Source organism: Anser brachyrhynchus, assembly GCF_964034855.1.
Source record: "Anser brachyrhynchus genome assembly, chromosome: 6".
NCBI lineage: Eukaryota > Metazoa > Chordata > Aves > Anseriformes > Anatidae > Anser > Anser brachyrhynchus.
This window is the reverse complement of record NC_137700.1, coordinates 9,085,528-9,110,641: the sequence shown is the minus strand read 5'-3', so window position 1 is coordinate 9,110,641 and position 25,114 is coordinate 9,085,528. Positions and strand designations below refer to the sequence as shown.

The following is a 25,114-nucleotide window of genomic DNA, read 5'->3' as shown; positions in this document are numbered from 1 at the left end:
CCTGCAGGTAACCTAAGTCCATCTCCAAATAGGACATAGGTTTTGTTTTTCATATTAAACGTGTATTTTTCTTTAGAGGATGATGTAATATTAAAATAAACCTATTTATTTGAGAGTACTAATGCCAACAGAGTATGCTGTCTTTATGTACACTTCATCATTTTTATCATATAAACTTTCAGTTGTATTTTCAAGCAGCACACACAGCACTGAATTAATCCAATGCCAGTTCTCAGGCTCATTGTCTCTACCTGTATACACTTTTGTCTCTTAACTTAAATCTCTTGCTCATTTCTCATTCCTTATTTAAAGAAATAATACACATTCCATTATGTTCCGCTCAAAAGTAGGTCAATACAACAAATAGTATACTACAAGGCATATAGCATTACAGCAGTACAAGATGGACAATACATCATCAAAAATGATGCCCTTACACCAACTATCACATACTGAGTGAGGCATCCTCCTTGGCATTACATGATCTATTTGATATCTTTTCCCTGATCATCGTTGACTATTTCCTCAGGCGGATTCCTATTTGATAGTGTAGCCAAGGATAACGTACACTGAATATTCTGTCCACCACTACTTGCCAAAGGTGCCAACTATTACCACTTAGCTATTTGCTGGCCTGACAACCCCTCATCTTCATGGCTCAGTGAGGGACACAGCAGTCCATGTACAAATTTCGTAACCTGTCTTTCCTTCCTTGCTAAGTATTGTTCTCCAAGTTGTGTGTATCATGAACATCAATGTGATAAAGTAAGTTTTTCATAGCAACATTATGTCGCCATTTAGCATTAGATTAGCTGATAATCATATGGTGATTTTTTTTGTTTCATCCTCACTACTGCACCCTCTCCAATTTCCACTTTTTATAATCTCATGCATCTCTTCTATATACCATCACCAATACTCAAGTTCTGGGACAAAATTGGCCATTTTCTTTAGCCTTCACAATTCCAAACTCCATAAAACACTAATTTGCCTCAATCTCTACATTACACAAACATACTAAGGTTAAGAAAGGATGGTCACAATCAAGATATATTATTCATGTCTGAACATCACCATATTTCAGAATTACAGCTAAAAGTTTATGTAACTTCAACATCAACTTCAAGTAAAGGGGACAAACAACAGGCTCATAACTGAGAAACAGCATCGTAGCTTGTGACTGAAAAGCACATAAAATCCCAAACATTTGCAGTTTGTCCAACTTGTTTGGAGTTTGAATACATTTCTGGGGAATAAGGCCGCTTGTTAAAAACAGTGTTTTTAAATAAATCAATATGTACCACTGAGAAAAGTGTTAAAGCTTTGGGAAACCCTTCTTCTTCGACCAAATTTTTTCTCAAAGCAACACGTTTCAGTGAGAAAAGGTCTGGATTTATAACTGTTCTAAACATTGTCCTGTTAAGTCTTCCAAATATTTAATATTTTTAAGAGTGTTTTCCTCTTTCTTTTTTTACATAAACCACAACGCACTAAACCGCTACTGAAACAGAGATAAAGCAGTTAACTTAGATCAGGCTGTAGCTCCTACTCAGAGACCAGCAGACTAAATCTTCATCTCCCAAATGCATTAAACCTCATTAACACCTGCAAAATGAGAAGTTACCTTTATTGTTACCAATCTGCCGCTGTGATATGAAATTAGAAATAACCCTGAAAGCACACTTCCAGTCACGCGGGTCAGTATTTTACAACATAGCAGCAGGGAACTGAACTAAAACCATGCTGGGCTTAACGCTGCAACCCAAAGCAATGTTCCTGCAATGTTTTAATGCAGTTTAGGACTAGATCAAAAGTTTCAAGTGTACCTAGCAGGGCAAAGCTAGGGCAAAGCAGGGCAAAGCCCCTTCAAGACAGAGGAAACCCCTTCCAGTTCGCTGATTTTAGCAATGTTATGGTACCAATTAGCAAATGTTTCCGTCATGCTTTGACTTAAAATAGTCTAGTTATCAGGAATTAAGTACTATGACAAGATTCTGATAAATCCCTATTTATAACCCATACACAAACTGCACACACATATATGAACAGAAATACTTGGTTAGAAGGATTTGCATTTCTACTGCAGTTCACTGAAGCAGGGACAATACTTCTTCCTAGTGCTAAGGAGTGATGATTGTCATCATACAAAGTGCAAGACAATTATTGTGGAAGTCTGAGAGCCCCAGAATCATTTTCGGAAAATAATAAAACACTACACGCATTTTATGTACACAGGTACACATAAATGACAAATTATTTTAGGTTATGCTTTATACTTAATTACTGTTATGAGCACATTGGGATATTTTGTCATAAACTCACCGAGTCTGCTATACATGCACTGAAAAAGTATTCTGAAAACTGAACCCTACTGCTAATGTTTTTATTTGAATAAATTATTACCCAGCAAAGCAACCATCAGCGTTTTACAGAACAAGAACACGGATTTCTGTAATTTCGCTGGCCCTAATACTAGTCACTATTGGGAGCATTTAGTTATAAATTGTCTTTCAATAAAAGTAAAAGCTCCCAAAACAACAAAATGAAAAGACACAGCAGCTTAAATCAAGGAAGTCAATTTCCACATGCCGATCCTAAATATTTCATAGCCCTATTTTATTCTGACATTTGTAGATGACTAAAGTGTTACAAAGGAAATAAAATGCTGATTAAAGAGTTCACTGTCATAAAGGTTACTGAATTGTAAATGGCCCTTTCCATCTTCCTGTTAATAGGTACCCAGCTGTAAACATCATGAAGGATGTGACGGGAGGCCTGTGCTGCTCCTTTAGGAGTCGTATATACATTAATCACTGAATCACCAAGCCATGCTTAATTGCAAGTTGTATATCACAGAAATCCATGGTAAGTAGAAGGAAACTCATTATTGCTGCTTCATAACTACTGGGTACTTCTCATTTTAACCTTCTCACACCTGGGACACTATTGTTTTACAATGGGAATGCAGAAAAGGCATTAAGTCACTAATTATAGTTACACTGTATGTTATCCTGCTGTTTCAACATTTTTCGAAATAAAACTAACAACAACAGAGAGACATAATTTTTTTCAGGCTAGTTAAGTGAATTTTAGAGCATTTTTTTCATAGAGTATAAGACGTGGAAATCCATTATGCCTTTATAGTTTAAAGAACTGGTTAAATGATAAAGAAAAAAAAACAACACTGCATTTTGTTTTGACAAAATTATTGATTTAAATCCCATCCAATAGCACAATACTATTTAAAGGTCACCTAAAGAAAAATGAGTTTACACTCCAACAGAGCAAGCTTATCTGTCATGAAAGTGTAATAATGTGTTTATACTCTCACGAGTGTGTATATATTTTTCAGAAAGATAAGAGATTTTGTGCAGGTGAAGTCTGACAAGAAAGGAAATGTGGAAAAAAAATGAGGTACTTACAGTAATTGCTAAACCACTAATATTCATTTATTAATTTCAGTGGCACAACCCCTACCCCACCCCCCACCCCCATGTTTTTTTATAAACTGTTGAGCACCACAGCACTGGAAATTCTTCTATGTCATTCATCAGATGCTTTATCAAAATGCTTGGAAGATTTGCAAAGAGTACTACACAGATTATGTATCTAGACACTAACAAGTGAGATGTCTTAATAGATATAAAATGTGTTTCAGTTTGTATGTCTTTATGTTCCAAGTTCTTTAATGCAAACTATTTTGAAATTTTGTTTCACGGTGAAACACATCATATGTCCTAGTACACACTGCTCAGTTGAACATATTTTAAAATATATTTATTAATGGAAAACATTCCAAACAGCTCCATTATGAAGATAAACTCTATGCAATCAGTATCTATCTCTTACTGCCATGTGACCCTTTCTTGTTCCCACAGTTTTCAACTTCAATAGTAACTGGAATCAATTTTTTTCTCATGCTTACCTAAGATGCATTAAGATGATCTTTAAATCAGCTCTGCCCTAATATATCCATTATCTGCTATCCCAACCCTCTTTTCACCCTTCTCTCTGTGAAGAAGACTAACAAACTCTTCCATTTTAGTCTCAATGCACAAACATGATCCCATTTCAAATATTTCAAGGACTTGCAGACCAAAAAAAATGATGCACTTTATCTTTTTTTTTCAGGAAAAATATGTACAAAGAACTGCAGTTATGGCTTTTGAATCCATCCTGATCATCCATACTAGCTGGTATTAATAGGCTACATGTTTCTTGTGGATTTAGGTGTCAAGATTGCATTGCACTGAACCTGCATGAACTTCACAAGCCCCACTTTTAAAATACATTAGCATTTTCTTCATCACCCAAAATAAAAGCAACCTCTGATACACTCTAGAACCTGTTTATCTCTGTTATTTACCAATTCTGTATTCACAGATACAGATTTCTCAACTCTCCTACCATCTTCGGTTGTGATGATACACAAAGTATAAAAGGAAGTCATGACATAAAAACAGAGACTAAACATCTTCATTTAAAATTGCAATAGAAGTTTTTACACGTGTCAAAAGAAATTGTATTTTGGAAGGACACATTTATTCTTAGATTTTTGGGTGCCTACATCAGCATGGTCCTTGCCAAAAGTTTGGTTATTAAAAGTGCTCTAAAAAATAAAGTTCTTCTACACTGTTTCAGGTGGTTGGAACCTCAGTGAAATCATCACTTTTGGAAATCACGTACTCCCCAATCTCCAAACATTGATCATGACAGCCACAGTCTTACATTATGCCATATCCAGCCCTGACATCTTTTAACATGGAGAATGAGTTTATCTGATAAAAAGATAAGCGGGTGAAAAAAATGAACAGAGGTTGTAGAATATGCAAGTATGTAAGAATATCTTTTCCTCTTGTGGAAGAAGCAGAAAAGCATCCTGATCAGAAACAAGAGTCAGAACTCAAAGCAGTCACTTTGGTTAACATTCATTAACACTGCAACGAGTGGCAAGCCCACTGAGCATTTGAGCAAGTGGACATCAAACATGTTTTAACTTTAAACAGAATCTCTTGGAAAGATAAAAGGCCATTGCATAAAAACACGACTGCTTTTAGACCACCTAATCAGAATGATTAAAAAGAATATCCAGGGAGTAAAAGGAGATGGCGAAGCATCCATATACTACTAAGACTCCCTTACTAGAGCACCAGTACATGTCCTAGAGACAGGTTACAGGGTAACAAGCAATACGTAACTTAGATTTAATAGATTTTCTTCTGAATTGTAGAAAATATAATGGGCCCAACACTCATTTTGATTGTCATGGCAACATTGGATGATATCGTCATCTTATAGCAAGCACAGCTTGCAACAATAAATAGTGGTTACTGTCAGACAACCTATATTCTGATACTTGCTGTTCATCATAGTTTTATTTTCCCATGCAAAGAGCAACAAAGTTACGGTCTATATTTGGTGTAGTTTGATAACACTGATGGAAAAATGTGCAATTCAATTAGCAGTTAGACAAGTATCTGTCATAGATAATAGCTTCTTAGGTCAGGGAATCTGCATACTGATCAATGTGAAGCCATGTGCAATTGCTTATACCAATCATAAATCACTTTCTATTGATTGGCATTCCAAATCCTTGAAATAATTAGAAGCTATAGAAAGGGTCACGATATAATGCTGTGCATGTCCACAAGTCCTCTTATTTTCAGGGCCTTTCTGTATTCTGTTGCATTCAAGTTTGGGAGGCGAGCGCAGGGAGTGTATTTTTTTTTTATTTTTATCTGTTCTCTATGAAAATTAAGCGTGCAACAGCCACCTGATAAATCCTCATGCTAGAGGTTAAAATGGGAATTTGCCATGCCTGGATTTGATTCCTGTGTGCAAATGCAGACTTGCCTCTTGCCTACATGCTGCTTATAATCTGATTTATGCACCAATTTATTTTATACATTAGGCACACTGTATGCAGCCTGACTGATGCATAAAAATTTCATGCAAAAAGGACTTACTTGCACACAACTGCTTTTCAGTTATTATTACCTCTTCTGGTTAGCATCATAAGAGGAGGTAGGACAAATGACTTGAAACAGTGCACACTTTTTGCCCACTATACAAACATTTTGATCAGTGCCTATTTCACTTTCAGCAGACTCTTGAATAGCTTAACAGCTTTATCTTTAAACAGATCAGATTTTTAAGTTTTTATAAAGCCCTCTGTGATGACAGCCCCCTACCACTCCCACACACAAATTTTCAAATGTTCACATAGCAGACAGGGAAGTTATTCAGCACTGTACCTCAAATAAATTAAAAGAAGATAGTAATAAAGGGTACTGTTGCTAATTTTCTGATTATTTTCATACATACACGCTTCCTGACTTATTATAAATCACGCTGAAGATATGTTTTTGCACAGCTTTTATTTAGGAAAAATCAGCAAGAAATGCATCTTTCTATATTTTCCATTTATTAGAAGTCTCCTTTCATCCAAGAAATATGAGACCTGAAATAAATTGTACCATCCTGCTTTTTTTTTTTTATTCAAATCCTTGCCAGTGCTAGGCAGTATGCTAATGAAAACAGGTTGATAAATGACTCCCTGATATTTTCCAGACATTTTTCTCTCAGAAGTGCTCTAAACTGATGTAGCTCAAAGAGAATAAGGCGCATTAAGTCATTATATCAATTTTTGTTACCCAGATACTTCAGTCCCAGTTAAGAGCTGACAGCCAATATAAAACAAGGCAAGGGCATCATACGACTCCATCGATCAAACCTTGTCGTAGATAGATTGCCTATTACACAAATAGAACCAGCAGATTCAGTTTGTAGTTTTATGCTCTCCAATTAAAGGATAACAGGGTACTTTCCCATAAATCTGCTAATTGCAACTGAATTAATTTAACAAATTTTGCCAAGCACAGAAAAAAGTGATTGGTTAAGCTAATATAAACTAGCACAGGTTGTCACAAAGTGAGTTCCATAACAGGCTTTTGCTATACCATGGCTGGGCAAGGTGTCACAAGCATTTAACTCCATGGTGCTTCTTTGGCAACAGACAGCTGACAACCATAAAACATTGCACAAATAGGAGATAATTTATTTGCTGTACTTCCCACCTTCCCCCCTACCCCCACCCCCCGCCCCTGAAGCATGGAATAACTCGCTCTTTGCGCCTAATTAATGTTTCTCTCTAAGCATGCTGTTTTTGTGAATCAGTATTATAAGAGGAAAAGCACTAGATCACAAAAAGTGCTCCCACATGGGCACTCAGCAAACAATGGCAGTGATCTGCAAAAAAACAGAAAATCAGCCTATAGCATTGCTGAGAGAAGCAGCTGTAGTACTTATTAAACTGCACAATAATGCAGCATACCATGCTTTGGGTATTATTCTAATGAGCTTAGATATTCATATGGAAATAGGCAGACTGACAGAATGGTAGATAATTCAGATCTATAAGGAAAAAGCAATCACAAGAGATCTCTAACTGTAACTTACAAAAGTAAATTATGACTGCAATCACCCTTACAGTGATACATTATTGTGATTAAAACCTGTCTTTATATTAAAAATAAATAAATAAAATACATGTCTCCTAATTAATTTAAGGAAATTTATATACAAGCCCAAGAGATATTTTAGGAGTATGCTTGTTATAGGCACAGAAAAATGATTTTTGTGACTGGCAAATTTTGCACTAAAGCAGCATATGGCTGTATGTGTCTATATAAATAAACTAAAAAGCTAGTCATGATTAATATGAAGACACAACAGAGATAATCCTTATTTGACACACTGGAATTTAAGATGGTGAGTACTACTAATATTATGAAGAGTCAAGCATATGAAATGCAAGTTGGATGCAACAATGGTAAGCTTTCTATACAGTTGGCAGCTGCAATCTAAATGAACTAAGAGGAATATTTAATTCAGTTTATTTTGGTTTGACTTTTTTCTTTGTTCTGTCCACTTCTTTTTGCGTGGCGCTCATATTCAGTACTAACAAAATTATTCAAAAGGAAAATAAACAAACAAAAAACATGATGTCAAAATTCTACACATTGCATTCACCTTACAAATCCCCAGACAATTTCCTGACATGATTAAAAGCAACCTTTAAAAACAAAAGACACCCGTAGAAGTGCAACGGCACCTTTCCCTAGAATGGTTTGGAAAACATCTGCTTCCATCCTGGTGGACTTGCTAAAAAAATTTCAAATTTCGGCCATCCACATGTGTTGTATTGAGTAGCACAGGGTTGTTTTACCTGGAAGGAACATACAAAAAAAGCCCTCCCAACTTCAAATAGAGGAAGAACTGCAGCTACTCTAAAAAGTAAGGTGTAAGTAAGGTGTTCCCACACGGGTGAGAAAAGGAAAAAAAAAAAAAAAAAAAAACAGCCAGCAAACCTACCAAAAAACAAATACCACAAAAACCCCACCACAAAACAACAACTGAACTGGATTTCTAAAATTCACAGCAAATTTCACACTTTCTCTGAAAGGAGAATAAAAGCCACTTGGGAAACAAAAACCCCCCAAAACATAATCCACCCACTTGTTCTAAATTATCATAATCAGCAACTACTTCATGCAATCATTTTTAGCATGGAAAATTTCTGAAAATGAATTGTTCTACCCCACTATCATCTGCGGGGGTTATGTTGTTTATTTATATTTCCTATGAAATGAAATATTTTTGTTGGTTTATGTCTTTAGAGGCCTGTGGTATGAAACTGTGTGTATTCTTACTGAATCAAATACAGAATACAGTAATGTAATGTAATACAGTTATCCAAAGAGATATTTTGTTTACTTCCACAGTGACTTTGCAACAGAGGTGTTCCATTTTTGACCCATTTTTCCAAACAAATTATGCAGAACAAGGCTTCATTCTTTTAGCTTAGAAATTTTGCCCAGCATGACTTTCACTGCAACAAAGGTATAGAATGTATGGCCATTGTTCTTGTTCACACTTCTGGAAGCAGAGATATACATGATGTTGTTTTTATTTGCACTGACAGCCTGAATGACATGCATTATTACACTGTGGAAAAACTTCATTACAATGCAGGAAGCTACTTGGACAATGCAACAGGTATTAATGGTCCCTGTGTTTATGTAGTCCTTAATTTCTATTGAAAGCTGAAACTTTTCACCTTCACATCAGTAACATTCATAAAAACAGCTGCAAAACTCAAAATAGAAATAAGGTGTCAAATGACAAATCTATTTCATCCTGTTTCTCAAGCAAGAATTCAATGTGTTCCTATGACTGCTCCTGTTTTTCTAGCACACTAAGAAAATACCCCATCATCAACTGTGTATCTTTTGCTCAGAAGGCACGATATTCTGGATCAAACTTTTGACCAACAACCAAGAAAGCAGGAGCCTACACTACAACTGTCAGTTAACACAAGACCTGATATGCATTAACCTAAGGAATATTTTCAGCTATGTTATATTCTGCTAGGAAACCTAACAGAACTCAGACAATACTCTGCCCATGCAGAGAAGCCACAGATTATGTTGCTTCCGTTAGACTAACATGTTCTCTACTTCTGATTCAGTAAGCAACTGATGTTCATGAAAAATTCAATTTCACTAGCATTTCCTATCATGTACCTCAACCTAGTCCCCAAAACTTTCTTATAGTACACTTACTTCAAGGGCAGTCACGAGTCCACCTTCAAGACCAGAATATTCCTTAATCACAGGAAGATCTGTGGCCTAAGGACTCTATGCAAATTTAAAATGGCACCATACATGTCAAAAAATAAAATAAAAAAATCAAGATTATAGACACGGACACTTCTTTAAAGGCTGAAAGTGCTAAAATAGATGATAGAGAAGGAAGTAGACAGTTCTAGTGGACAACAGTGTTCCTTCAGAACAGCATGGGTTTTGCTTGCGAGTGTGAAGTATGGTAGTTGGAGGCACGTGAAGCTTCAAAGGCACCTATTTGCCAGGCTCTGGCAAACTACTTTTGCAGTTATTTTGAATCAAACACTAAATTAGACAGAAGTGACCATATTATAATATCACATGCCAATTTTCTTGTTTCATTGTTTTCCACCTTGGTCTTCCTCCTCTGCATCAGAATGCAGAGGGCCATCCAGAAGGCATCTCTGATGTCCCACAGCAGATATCCAGGACAACAGCAGCACAGACTGCATTTGATCCTATTTTTGTCATCCACCTTCTCCATTTTAGAATTGCTTTGTCATAATTAGTGAAAACTACTACTACACCCCTCAGCGAGTTAGTCACTATTTGACTCTACAGGATAAATTTAATTGCAGGCTGTTGAGAATAAAATACCAACAAAATAGAGAAGAGTTGAAGATAAGCTGCCACTTGACAAGAATTCTTGAGACAATGAAAGAACAAAAAGGCCTGAGACAAGGTATCAAAAGAACTCTGACAAGTGTACAAAGACAAAAAGAGGGGAATAGCAGTTGTTCTGGAGAAAGAGTTGAGATGTCCAAAATTCTTCAGCCTAGCTTGACAGTGAGCTAGAATGTCACACTGGTTCTTGTAGAGAATTATTCCTGCAGAGCAAAGTCAGTCTGGGAGGTTTCACCTCCAGCTTTAAATGCGAGGAGGAAACAGGAAAAGCTGCCAAGCCACATCACTGAAGGTGCTGCTACCTCTATGATTATTAGAAAATTAAGTTAAATTGAAGCAACAACCTTTACCCAAAAAGCTTGCAGGAATTTCAGAGACTATAAGAAAACAAGGAATTAATCTGAAGAAAAAAAATAATGAAATAAAGCCATAAAACTCAAGAATGAAAAGCTAAGTGAGAGAACTGCTACCTACAACAGTTGTTAAAAACATACTGCTTATGACTCTGGAACACCCCAAGACACCAAAACCTCAGACAGAGGTCTAGTGGAAGATACAACTATTCCGTATCTTAAAAAAGGACAAGACAATTGCCATTAACACATTGAATACAATCAACAGAGTAGGTCTGCAATAGGGAGGATCCATTAAAAACCTCTTCCCTTCTTCTGACTTCTAAAAATAATAGCAATTCATTTTTTCACAGTCAGTTTCTGCCAGCTAATTATATTTTTTTCCTGTTCACTTGTGCAGAATTTGTTCACGAATATTCCTATGTACACAGACATTGCAAAAACACTTATCTTCAGGTGAATCCCATTCAAAGAATTCCAACCCTAGCTCCTGATATCACTCAGTTACTTTCATACTCACAATACCAAAGAAGGCTTTGCCAGCATGCCAAAGAGAAAGCAAGTGTCTGGAGAGTAAACCCAGGATTTGTCTTAACACCCTTGGATGTCAGGACAAAAGAACTCACGTGCATCATGGAGGGCTAAGGGACTCTCCCATTATAAAAACCAACTAGCAAACATGAAAGGTTTTACATCTTCTAGCAAGAAAAATATATGGGCTTTAGAAATGCTTTCATGTAGATTCGTCTGTAGCCTCTAGCAAAAGTGTCTAAGGATTTCTTTATATTTATTGGTATCATTATATGCACAGTAATGATCCCAGAAGTAGGGCAGGGCTGAACTAGTTTTTAGGTCTGGCTAGATAAGCATGCATTATTTCGGACTCTAGGAGACTATAACGAATGAAATTAAAATGACTGGCCTAACTAGCAGAAGGAAAAAAAAAGGAAAGAAAAAACTAATAAAACTAAGGCATAAGGCAAACAGTTATATTTAAAAATACAATAAAACACTAAATGTGACTGGAAGGGAGATATGAAGTGTAAAGATTTCACAAATTATACTTTAGATCTACTTCGGAGATAAAATATCAATGGCAATCACCCCATGTAAATGTTTTCTAGGTTTCAGACCATTATTTACTAGTTACAGACAAAAATCTCATTAACTAAAATTAAATATATATAAACTGCATTTAGTCTCTGAGTAAGCACTATTTCAGCAAAACAAGACATCTTTTAGCATCTTTGCTTGCTCAGCAACTTTAGCTTTAAAAACAAAAAAAACATTATTGGGACTAAGAATGGTAAAGACCATTCTTAGCAGTTCCTTGATTTCATTGGGGTGTGACAACCACAACATGGAAGTCTGGCCAAAAGCGTAATACAGTTGATTTTAATTCTTTTACTTTTCCAAGTAGTTTAAATCCTTAAATATAAGATTTCAAACTGTACAGCCAAGCAAAACAGTTGTTGCATTATGTTGCCTTTTTTTTTTTTTTTTTACATTTTTTTTTTTCTTCTTGGTGAAATTCAGATCCATTTTGAATTGGTAAAAACAAACAAGCAAACTAACTTTTTTTCAGAACTTGTACAGTTCTTAAGAAAAATATACTATTCTTTGACTGCTGAGAGGCAGCTTGGCAACACAATTCAGAAACTAGGATCTAGGCAGGATTTCAAATTACTAGGAAAGCCCATGACTGTCTGAATTTCTTCACATACAGTGAAGACTGTGTTACTTTCCCCACATTTTAAGTGTCATTCAGAGTATGCATCACTCTGGGGAAAGGTACAGGAAACTGCTAAAAAACATACTCCATGCCCCCTAAAACTTTACCTTGACCTTGATTGGGATCAGCAAGTATAGTCCTAAAAAGATACATCTTTTAACAGCAAAGATAGCAGGAATTCAACAAATTTCTTCCACATTTCCTCATCAACATACTTTATAACCCTGCCTTAGAACTAACACTTCAAATAACAAGAGGCCAGCTCAGATATTTGGCATTTATTGTAAACATTTCTCTGAGGCACCATCTCTTTTTAATTGATGCACTCTTCAAAGTAAAAACAAATATTTCATAATGCCTACTAAAAATTCAGAGCAGCCTCTTAACAATCATATTTCAAGCATATACTAGTTTGTCTGCATTTTGATCAAGGAGTAAATGCAGAGAGCTAAAACCTCTACTCCATTTAAGTTTTTTCCTCTTAATATAAACCTGTAAGGTATTAATTCCCACACCTTTCTTCTCAGAGTTTCAGATGCCCACTTCAAAAAGAAAACCCTAACAAATTTATTCAAACACCTTACAGGAGGCCTTGGTTCTGAGGCCTACTTTACTTGTTTGTTCCTATCACATAGTCCCAGCATGGAAATCTAGAGTACAAAATCTCCTCCTCCAGATAGCAATAACCAATAAACACAATTTTAGAGACGCATGATATTGTTTAAACAATTTTTCCACTCCACAACAACTGAAATTTTTCAAAACCAGGTATGTTCTGTTATGGAAAAGAGTGATTTGTATAGCCATGCATGTAAGTCTTCTGAACACCAAGTTTTTCAAAGCACATTGTTCATTTGTCCTCGATTTGGATTTCGAAAAAGACAATATTGTCCTCATCTCAGCCAGCTTTACTGAAGGCCAAAAAGAAGCCTTTGGCCCAGTGGGCCTATGGAGAAGACATTTTACGTTGCTACAAGTATGCCTCACAAGCTATCCACATCTGCATACCTACAAAAAGAGGTATGTATGCTGTTCACTGTGCTTACGGCTGCTCCAGTCTGCTTTAAAACAACAAAATAGGAATAAGATGAAGTTCTGTAGTGATGCAGAATTATAATGACCACATTTTTGAAGTCTTTCACCCTCATCCCCAAGGTACAATAGCTTGACTGGCTGAGGTAGTCTTTTTTATAACCTTTCTATTCAGAGAAAAGTGTTTTAAATTTCAAAATTCATTCTGCTGCAGCTTGAAAGAGCCTCATTCATTTCTGTTTTGTTTTCCATGGGAAAAAAATATAAAGTAACAGTTTCTGATGCCCTGGTACTTCAAACTGGAAGTGACAGGAGACCTATTAGCTTATACAGAGAGGAGAGAGCCATCTCTTCCCAATCCATCACCAAACACCTCCAAAGAAGGTGATAAGGTTCCTAAGAACGGATACTGGTAACTCTGGGAATGAAGGAAGGTGGGGACTGACAGTATCCACCCAGCTGACAAACGGTGACAAAAGTCTTCAGTAAAGTGGTCTAAAAGTACAAAGGAAGCACAACCTGCACAAGGAAAGCTATTGACTGATAGATCCCAGATGTGCTTCATGTTAAAAGCTGTAGCCCTGTAAGGTATGTCCCTGGTGTCTTGCCTCCTCTTTGTCACATCTGAATCAACTGCCTGCTGGCTAAGAATGAGATTTATTTCAGCTTTCCATTTTAATATAATTTTGATAAACAAAGATGTTCTTGAGGGAGGTGCACATATGCTTCAGCTCTCAAGCTGCTCACCCAAGAATTGAAACATGCAAAATTGCCAGTCCTTATTAAGGTCCTTACCACTGTATTTATAATGTGTTATGCAGCCAGAATAATCCATTACATCTTTTTACATTATGACCTTACCAGTAGCCTACCCAGGACAAATATGCACAAAGACTGACAAGAGACTGCATGAGGACTATTTCTGACAGAAGGCTGAGTTCAACATTTATTCATCTTTAATTTGACTGTACAGTATTACCAAGACTACTGTAGCACACAATGTTCTTGTAAGGTTATGAACTGGTTTGCATCTTTCCACTGCTAGAATTTAATACTGTACTAAGTGTGATATATCTCATCCATTATTAATCCCATCCAGTTCTGCAGCAAGTTTCTATAAAACCAATGTTGAAATACTACACTCTTAAGGCTCCTGCCAAATCTGTAAGATGTAATATTAATATGGTTATGTTCCAGATAGGTGCATTTAACCCACACTAAACAATCTGCATGTTCTGCTTGCGTATTCCTGGGGAATATTTATCCTACTGCTACAGCCTAGGAAATGGTACTTCAGTGAAGTTTATGACAGTATTACAAATACTGCTCAACACAAAGTAAAGTTACAGATAAAGTCTAAATAGGCCTATTATTGTTTTCAGATAGAGCTAAATAAGCCATGTGATTTTTCTGGACTACAGAAAGCTCTCATTCAAGAACAAGAAAAAACACTGGTCTGAAATGCAACAAATCCTATTATTTATAGATAGTTAGGATCACTTACTGCAGTGATCTGGCATTCAGAATTGTGTGACATGCCTACTTTCAGTGAAGTAAAGCAGACAAAGCCTTACAGCATAGGTCCATCCCTTGAAAATTCTTACGCATTATATTTTTTTATAAAGCAAACATTCTTTTCAGTTGAAGAGAGAAATCTCTATTCCAGCTTCTGTTATTTCCATCATTATCTCCACTTCAGAGACTTCTCTACCAATAAAAATTACTCCCTGCCATATGTCTGTAATACTGAAAGAAAATATCTTTAAATAAAACATAACAAGCAATATTCTATTTAAGACTTGGTTCTCTATAATACTGCTGTAAACCTTCCTCTGTTCTCTGAGAGGTCAATGGGTGTTTCACCATCAGCTCCAGGTAGAACAGATTTAGCTCAGTACTTGAAGCAGGCCAGTGTCCAATGTAATCACAAAAATTTAGTTTTTTACTCAACACTCTTGGTTTTGCTCTCCTCAGCATGTGAAGTACTGCATAAACACACATACATAGCCCCTGCTTTGGTGGTCCTACAAGAGAAACTGTATTGCTTAACTTAAGTTCCAGCCCACGTAAGCATAAATAATTTACAGAGAAGGGCTTGCACCTACAAAAAAAAAAAAAAAAAGAAAACCTACAAAAAACTTGACTTAAAGGAAAATTGAAAAAAGATCAAGACATGAATACTACTTGTCACACTTCCAAAATTTTCTGAAGTTAAAAAGAAGTAGTATTTAAAGAATATCACACTGTTAAATCAGTTACTCTCTTGCAAACCTTGTGTTTTGTTTCACTTCCTCTACTTTGATTTGAGTAACACCAAACTGCCCTTAACATGGCTTGTTCCAAACACTAATAGGCCAAATGCTGGTGGGATTCCCAAGAGTAAGACAACAGTACCAAAACATAGAATGTTAACACGTTGAAAACGTATAATTCATCTTTGATACATTTACAGAAATTTGAAAGTCTGGCTATCATTAGCAATACATTGAACACACTAAAATATGAAAATATCATACTACAGAATGTTCCATTTCTGACAGCAATTTAAACAGACAATTGTAAGAAATATTCAATTGTGTAATTAAGCTATCTGGATAAAAGGCAACAAGTTTGTTCTTTTCCATTTTTTTTCCCCCTACTCTCCCCCTCCTGCCAACGGGAGACACTTTTTGCAGACACTCTTAGTGTAATACTCTAAAGATCCACTGAAATTTTTTTAAATTGTGCTTTGTACTTATGCATAGCACAAAAAAGTACAGCAACATTACTGAATAAGTTACTTGATGGAAAAAAAGGTGGTTTTGGTTTGGTTTGTGTTTTTTTTTCCATTCAGTAGTTCTGTTTGTTCTCTTCCCAGTCTTAATTTGACCTAAACCTTTGAAAAAGAAAAGTACAAGTACATTCTGAATACATCTATATTGCAATCAGTCAATGGATAAACCGCTCTTAACTAGGTAGGGAGTAGGTAGGTGCAGTGCTACTGTATCAGCACTGTTCCACTCAGCAGCTTCTGCTGTGACCTACAAACACCTACATTCTCTGCTGGCAGCCTTAAAGACTCAGCTGGGCAATGGCTATCTGTTAAAGAAGGATTAATGTATAGATCTTCAACCCCACATCTAACTGAAATAAGAAGTGAAAATGAAGGAAAAACTAGACTATCCAACATGATAGAAGTAATAAAAAGGGAACATATTTCTCATCTGTTAACCTTGAATATCTGCTAGCTCAAGATTTTCACATTCTTCATGTATCTTTTCACTGTTCATTCCTTAATAACCACTCAAAAATCAGCTGCACATTAAAGAAATGCAATATAAATTTGACTGGACTCACTACATCTGAGATATCCTCCAATACAGCATAAAGCTAATTTAGCTGTCACTTACTGTAAGTAAAATGACAAATATCTGTAATATCTGTCAAGATACGAAAGCTTTAAAAAGAGTTATGCAGCTGTCAACATTTTGATGACTTTAACAAGAGGAAAATAAACGAAGAAGAGAAAATAGACAGCATGTCTGTTGTGTATCCAGTTGCCAAAGTCTTCCATTACTTATATTAATAAAAATAAAATTACTTCATAAAAATAAGATAAACAACAAAGACTTCTGGAATAAACTGATACAGGTAAACATATTAGTACTGGTGGAAGACAGTTGTAGGAAACACTGCTAAAAATGGAACATAGATCTCTTCAGTAACTCAATAATTATCATATCCAGCATTTATTTAATTAGAACTACTATTTAAGCACCAACAACACAGGAAACCTTAGAAAACACAACTGAAGTGACTGATCAAATACTTGGCCTCCTATTTCTTGACATGATGTTGTTGGTTTTTTTCTATATTTGATTTTGCCTTTTTTTTTAAATGTTTGTTTAATTTAACATTTGTTTAATGTTTTTTTTTTTTTAAGTGTTTAGTGATTCAACAATACCTTAAATCATTTCAGCTCCTGAAGTATCCTATTACATATTTTTTGCAAAGACGCATCTTAAGGGTTGTCTGTAAAGACTTTTTGACTGAAGCAGTCCTTAACTTTTCTTGCACACATATTGTCAGTCTATTTTTATTTATCTGTCAGTTTACAGGTGTTGACAAAAGTTTATGCCTCCCCCCCCAAGAAAAACAGAGTGCGTTTACAATTTTAGCACAACTTATCCTATTTTACAGCTGGTTTTAAAACATAAAACATTCTGCTCCAAAGGAAAATGTCAAATACAAGATTTTAACACACAGAGAGAACTAATTACATGACATTAAAATAGAGATAAAATATTATAAATTAATAATTTTATATTTTCTGTCGTATCCCAGTAAAGCCTGAATATGAACAACATATATATAAGAGGTAAATAATGGTCAAAATTGTGATCTGATTGCTTGTATGGGTACTCACTTTTAACTCATCCCAAGTGTGGAGTTTTATAGCTGTGAGTCTTTGCCTCTAAAAAATATATTAGACTTTAAATATAAGAATTACCTAGAGAAAGGAGTACAGTTTTATCTTCTTCCATCCCTCCCAAGAGATCTCCTGCTACTAAACACCTTCCACATAAACCTGCCACTCTCATTTTTCTAACCTGTTCCTATTTAGACAGAAAATAGTCATATCAATCTACCATTTCTGTCATGGAAAAAACTATGTATGGGAATGCTAACGACTTATTGCAATCATGCATTTTTTAAGAGTAAAGTCTTTTAGCTCTACGCTGCATATGCGACTGTGGGATCCTGACCTAGGATACAGGACCTTAAGTTCTATGTCAAAACAATGAAAATATGGCTGCCATATATCTTACCACAGCAGAAAGCAAAATAAAATTCCTTTTATTCACTTTGAAAAAATACTCCACGTTCTGAAAAATCTGATTATAGCAAATATGAACACTAGAAGAAAAGTTTTCTCCACGGACCTTTTGTACACTGAACTCCATCCATACCACCAAGAGTTAAATCCATTTGGGGGAATAGGAATGCAAATCCAATCTTTCACTAATAATTTTAATAGTGACAGAATCTTACACAAGCAGTCAAAAAGAGATACCTTAAAGCTATTGAAAATGAAAAAAAAAGGAAAAAAAAGAAAACTGTACATATGAAAACAGCATTTTGATTTTGCTCCCCATTTTAGCCCCACTCTAGCAAGCAGATTTTACAAAGCAAGAATTTATGGGTGACAGAAAAGAAGCAGTCAGCCTGCTTCTCATCAAATCTCAAGGTGAACCACCAGAATAAGACATAGTTTTTCTGAGGTATTAAATCAAAAAATGAGCTCCTGCAAGAAACAATAAAGGAGATAATATAAAAGAGCCTAGAAAGAAGTGAGAAGAATACATTATATCTTGTGATTAATACCAGTATATTTGTAAAACAGACTTCCTGCAATTGCAGGAGGCCGAAGTTAAAGTACATTGATGCAGTGCACAAACTTTTCTAAATAGTTATTTCAATTGGTGAAGACTGAGTTTTTAACTCACACCTCATTCCTGCCCACCAAAAACATACAAATTTTAAGTATTACAGATAAGCGGTTGCAAACACCTACACATACAACTCTTATTTCATTTGAGGGCAACACTTGAGTTGAACCTTCCCCACATCCAACACTATTTGTGGTTTTGCAGCAGCTATTTAAAGGGCTTCCTACCTACTGAAACTAAACCTGTAAAGCACTTAGGTTCGTTTCCTCACAAAGAGTGCTATAATTAATACTTAGTGCTTTTAGTGTGTGTTTTTTTTTAGTGTGTGAGTACATGCATGCATGTGTCAGTGCCATCTTAGACAGCTGATGCTTTGGTTAACATCTTTTAAAGATTCTTGCAATACGTTAAAAAATACAAATGTATAATCTTTGGGATTTTTAAGCATGCATCTGCTTTACATGATTCTTTCTCAGGAACATGATTTCTCTCAGATTTTGAGATTTCCTTAAAACATCATCTGATTGTGAAATATTTAATAGCCATCTAGAAGCAGGAAACAAATTTCCAGGTGTGATCCAACCAGTTCTTACAGTAAGCATGATCAGGTTTGCTTGAAACTTCAGCGAGGGTCATAAGCAATACGAAAATGAAGGAATTAAGAAACCACGTAGGTTGCCATATACTGTCAACAATAGAAAACAATTGAAAAGAACATTGGAGTGGCTCTAAGAAAAAGTAACCTTGCAGTCATCTGTGATCCTTAAAGAATATATTAAGCACCAAGATAAATAAAAAGTACTGACACTACAACAGAAGTATTTGTGTGTTATGGTGATGAGGTATACGTGACTAGGCTGATAAGATTTTACCCTACTATTAATAATAAGGTGGCTGCATTTTATCCGTAACATGTTATGAACAACATATATGAGAGGGTTTCTAGATGAAAAGACATACTTAGTCATTAGTTTATGTGGTTTTGGACAGAGGGAGATTCCCACGAGACAAGGTTTTGTGGCTACTCTGTTTAAATGTGTTTATCCATTCTAAAAGACTAATGGTCACATCACATCATTTGGCTCAAAAACAAAGGAATAAAGCAAAACTGAAATCAACTGTAAAAAGGGCAGGGTAAATCTCTAATGTAGCTACTTAAAATAGCAATAACATTTTACAAACAGATTTGCACATAATTTTTCTCAACAATGATGATTCCTGTTTCACTTGCACAGAAAAGCCAATAGAAATAGTGAACCAATTATGTGCTTTTAAACTAGGAACAAAAACACTAAAAAAGACAATTTGATTTTTTTTGGTACTGTCTGTCTTGCCAAGAACAGAAGTTACTTGCCTTCTATTATTAGCAATTTATAGTATTTAAACATTTTTTAGATTTATAAATTTGATATTTTAAATGATATAAACAGATGAACTATTGTATACAACTTAACCCCATTAAAAGTATAGAGTAATTTGACCTCATTAGCCCAGCATAAACATGATGAGAAACTGCAGTTCATTTAGCAGATGACATTGGTTACATGTTCTGATACTGTTTGTGGCAAAGTAAATAAATAAATAAATAAATCAACATTAGATGTAAAATTATCTGTTTTATTTATACCTGTCCAAGCTCAAGAAAAAGAAACATGTCTTAGATATCAGAAAATGAAGCCTTCAAACATTGCTACTCCACATTATCACACTCATCTGGTCTTTAGAAACAGGAACAGCTGCGTTTACTGATAAGAAAGCAGGAAGATGTTGTATGTTTTTGCACAGATGTTTGTAAAATCATTCTTTGTTAAGCATATGTCTAAGAAATAAGCCACCTTTAATCTTCTCTAATGGTTAAGTCAAATGAAATAAATGACGGCATAGAATCTTTAAAACGTACAAATAACAAAAATCAGTATTTACATTACACAGAAAAGAATTTTTCTCAACTGCATAACTTTAATTATCAGAAATACTATGAACTGATTAGAGATCAATGAGACTAAATGTCAAGCAAATATTTATTAATACTACTTAGAGGAGTATACTAACACTAAGAGTCTGTACTTCAAAGGGTAAGTATGGGAGAGTCCTTGTAAATCAAAGGTATTACAGATTCACAGATTTCTCTAGGTTGGAAGAGACCTCAAGATCATCGAGTCCAACCTCCGAATTACAAACAACTGAATTATAGATAAACAAAACATTAATAGCAATTGTCCCATTACAGTAAAGGTATGTATGATGAATGTTTCATTATTCTTCATCATATAATTCAGCTAAGTAATCATGAAGTTTGCGAAACTGATTTTAACACAATAAGGCAAAAGAATGAACTTCTAAAAGAAAACTCATTTTTTACATTTTATTCCATGTATATATTTTATACACATGAATTCCATATGAACTGACATACATACAGCCTCACTACACATACCTGTGGGAAGAGTCCACAGATAAGACAGGCAACTGGGGCTTAGTGAATCTGGATCTTAGGATCGTGTGTGTGTGTGTGTGTAGTTTTATTTATTTATTTATTAAATTCAGGTAGATTTCTATAAAGGCAATCATTATTACAAACACTACATCATAAACTGCTAAAACCTATCTGAATAATCCAGGACTAATAGACTCATTAACATAATCACAACTTAAATCTTTCACACCACTAAAAAGTCTTTACAGATTGTTCAAATATTTATGTAAAAACACTCAGTCCCAGAGAAGCTGGATGCCTACCCAGGGTAAAAGTTACTTGCATTAATTTGAGTGACTCAGACAGGGATGGGTCTGTATGGGTCCAAGTTCAGCAGCATACAGAACCTGGAGGTCACCTATTGCTTTGTTTCTGTATAGATAAATTCCAAAAATAAATAAATAAATAAAATAAAATAAATAATAAAAGTAACACCTGTCTCCCAAAGTCAAGAAGCAGAATTCAGGAGAAGGTAGTACACCATTCCTCAGGGGTTCTACCTCAGGGCAAAGCTGAGAAGGAAGCTGCTGTTGCTTCAGCAGTACCAGAGCCTTATAAAGAGGAAAAGGCAGGTTGTCCCTTACCCAGCACTGACAGCCTGGGAAGTGAACCACTTATTCTAGAGTAAGACCTGGCCTGCAAGCAGAAGCCATCATGGGATATTTCGTATAGTTGCCTACAAGACCAGGGTAACACTTCAAAGCAGAAAATTGCTTCCTAAGAAGCAAAGAACTAGGTTGGCACAGACAAACAGGAAGCATTACAAAATCACAAGAAAGTAACCCCATTAAGAAGAATTACCACACCCATTAAATAACAGTCAGTACTTAAGAGTCCCTGAAGTCATCTCAGTTACAAAAATTATGTACTTAACTATGTCTTAAATAATGTATTGTATAGAAGGGAAAAGCAGAAAGCATATGGAAAAGTATGCAAAATATAAATATCAAAAGAAGAAATCCAGATTTTTCTTCCAGAAGTTTATGTAACTATATGTTTTCAATCACAAAAAAAAAAAAGTTTTTAATAATACCTTACTTGAAGAACCTTGATATGTTCAAAGTTATTTTTCAGAACAGATCAATTCTTGCTACAGAGCAGATACATCAAAATTCTGCATGTTAAAAGGCAAACTCATCATTTTGTAAACAACTTATTAAAAATATTTTTTTTATCATTATGTGAACTGATACCAAATTTACATGTTTTTATTTATCATTAAGTTCTACTTGAGTTTGTTCCTGTTCTATTACTACTAACAAGAGCTGAAGAAACAGCATCAGTTAAATGCAGGTGGATTGTTCATACTGAAATGGGAGAAGGATCCCATCTGGGTTAATAGCAAATGGAAATCACTCAACAACCTAAAAATTATTGCTTTCTGTTCCCAGGACAGGCCAGTGATGGGGCAACCGAGTATGTATTGTATATGTCTGTTACACACTTCTGAAGTGTCAGCTACACAAAACAGAATGTGAACTGGTCTTTCTCCTTAGACTCAAAATGTGGCAAGGCTACAGTAATGGCTTAAGATCAAGAAAACTTTCCATCTGTTCATTAAACAATTAGGCTAAAATTCAACTTATGCAACTGACATCATAAAACATAAAAAGCCTTTAATTACTACAATTCTGTAGATATATGTATTAGAGAAGACAGCCTAGAGGTGAAAAGGCTCTGTAACCTATCATTTCCATGCTCTTAATAGTCTGTGGTTGCCATAGACTTTCAGTAAAAACTGAAACTGGTAGTTTCTCCAACTAGTACATATTTTAGAACATCAGGTCAACATTTATTACTGCCAGTATTTTTTATAAAATAATCTAAATATTTTAATATTTAAATACCATTACCAAAACAGCAAACAAAATAAATTTTCTGGAAGAAAACCAAAAGCTTAAGTTTGAGGTTTTTTTTTCTTTAACAGCTCTTATTCCTAAAGGTAAACCTATAAAAGTACAGATAAATACTCAGCACAACAAAGAGAAACCAAACTACAGAAGCAGTGCTATAAAGAAATACCAAAATCACCAATGAAATAACCAGCTTAAAATTTGCACCACTTTTCTGCCTAGTCCCATTTGCCTTCTTCCCATTGTGTGTCATACAATTAACTTTTAACAACATGGTCTTGATTGACACAGTGGATGATAGCAGGCAAGAATTGATATCAACAAATATACCAAAATAGTACCTACTGTCTCCTAATCAACCTTAATATACCTTTAACTGTGCTCACAGAGGCACAATTTAAAGCCAGCAATAGGCAAGGTCATCTCAAATGAAGGATTTCCAGAAAAAATACAGTGAACAAAGGGGCAAGATGAAGCATACAGCTGTCCTTTAGTGCTTTAATTTTTTAAGTAGTTTGTATTCAGCAAAGACTAGTCAGAAAGAATCTTCACTTGTACCAGGCACTTCACAGTTTAACCGAAGTCATTCGTGCTGTCTGCAGACTATAACTGCTCACAGATTTTGCAGAGCCAACAATGCATCAATAGTGAATGATTATATCAATTACCTTCTAGATTAATACGTGTGGGGTTTTTTTAGCTGTATGGTTGGATAGAATAAAACCAAGAACTGATGCCATGGTGCAGTGCAACTGTTAGGCTTTTCCCATTAAGCTTATTTGACAAGTTACTAAGATATTGTAAATGGGCGGGTAAATGCTAACTACCTACCCAAGATGATGGGTGATGGTGTTTTGCAAGCCATATGGGGGGGGGGGGTAGGATAATTTCATGTACTGAGATCTTTCACTTCAAAAAGGATTTAAACAAGAGTTGTTTTCTATGAGACTTTTCATCTGAAATAATATAACAATATTAACATGGTAAATAATCTTCTTCCTTCCTGCCCCTTCCTCCCTGTTGCTATTCTTCTATTTCATACAAATACCCTTGGGAGTGAGAAACAGACAATCCAATTTGTTCTGCTTAAGACCAGAAAGAGATCACAAAGTAGGGTAGAATCCCTTCCACTACTTCAGAAAGTTTCACTGCAGTACTTGCACAATCATGGAGGATGAAAATTTTGTTCAGTACAACTGGGAACAAAACCGCAAGAGTCCATTTGTTGTCAGCCATGAGATTAACTGCATATTGGTGAAGCATATGTACTGTATATCAGTAAACTTCATCAACCTATATCATCAGAGTACCTCTAACAAACACAGTACCCCCAACAACATGGAGGCAGGTGGAAGAGACTGAAGGAAGACAGGTTTCTCCACTGCACTTGACTTCAGTGTATGTACCCCAGCAAAAATGGTATCATTAATTTCTAGCGACAGGGTTGGTTGTACAGCAACTATTCGTATTTCTCCTCAAAAATAAAAGCTTATTAAAATCAAAATACAACAACAAAAAAAGAATTAAGAATTTTCATCTGATAGCCTGAAAAATGTAGGCTGCAGCTTTGGTACAAAAACCACTTCAGATTATTAAAAATGAACACTACAGCTGGGTTATTCAGCATTATACTACAAGCCTTTTCCTTCTAGTAGGTTATCACAGTTTTTCCACTGAAAGATTTAAGAAATTTATACAGTAGCACTATTTTATCAAGAAGAGAATATTTTCCCAATTCTACAAACAGATAAACTTAATGAAAGTGTTGACGTTAACTGAACCTAAGTGAAAAAAAATATATATATATATTTTTTATAAGTTGTGCTGCTTAATGCTGAGTCTTAGCAAGACATTTTCATCTGCAATACTTAAATTAGCTACCATATTATAAGGAGATGAACGTAAGATATATCAAGAACCATGCTGAGATTG

At 35.2% G+C, this 25,114-nt stretch overlaps 2 protein-coding genes and 1 long non-coding RNA gene across 7 annotated transcripts in view; 1 reads left to right on the top strand and 2 right to left on the bottom strand.

Annotated features, from left to right (window-relative positions):
* The window catches only part of LOC308197320, a 49,268-nt gene extending 34,650 nt beyond the window's left edge, over positions 1-14,618 (top strand). Inside the window, exon 2 of the long non-coding RNA XR_013952813.1 lies at positions 2,736-14,618. This is a non-coding gene — a long non-coding RNA (uncharacterized lncRNA). The remainder of the gene's footprint in view (positions 1-2,735) is intronic.
* Positions 1-25,114, bottom strand: part of LRMDA (leucine rich melanocyte differentiation associated) — a 668,732-nt gene that overhangs the window by 510,706 nt on the left and 132,912 nt on the right.
* Positions 1-25,114, bottom strand: part of LOC308197317 (uncharacterized protein) — a 296,269-nt gene that overhangs the window by 185,992 nt on the left and 85,163 nt on the right. The gene's annotated exons all lie outside the window — the stretch shown is intronic.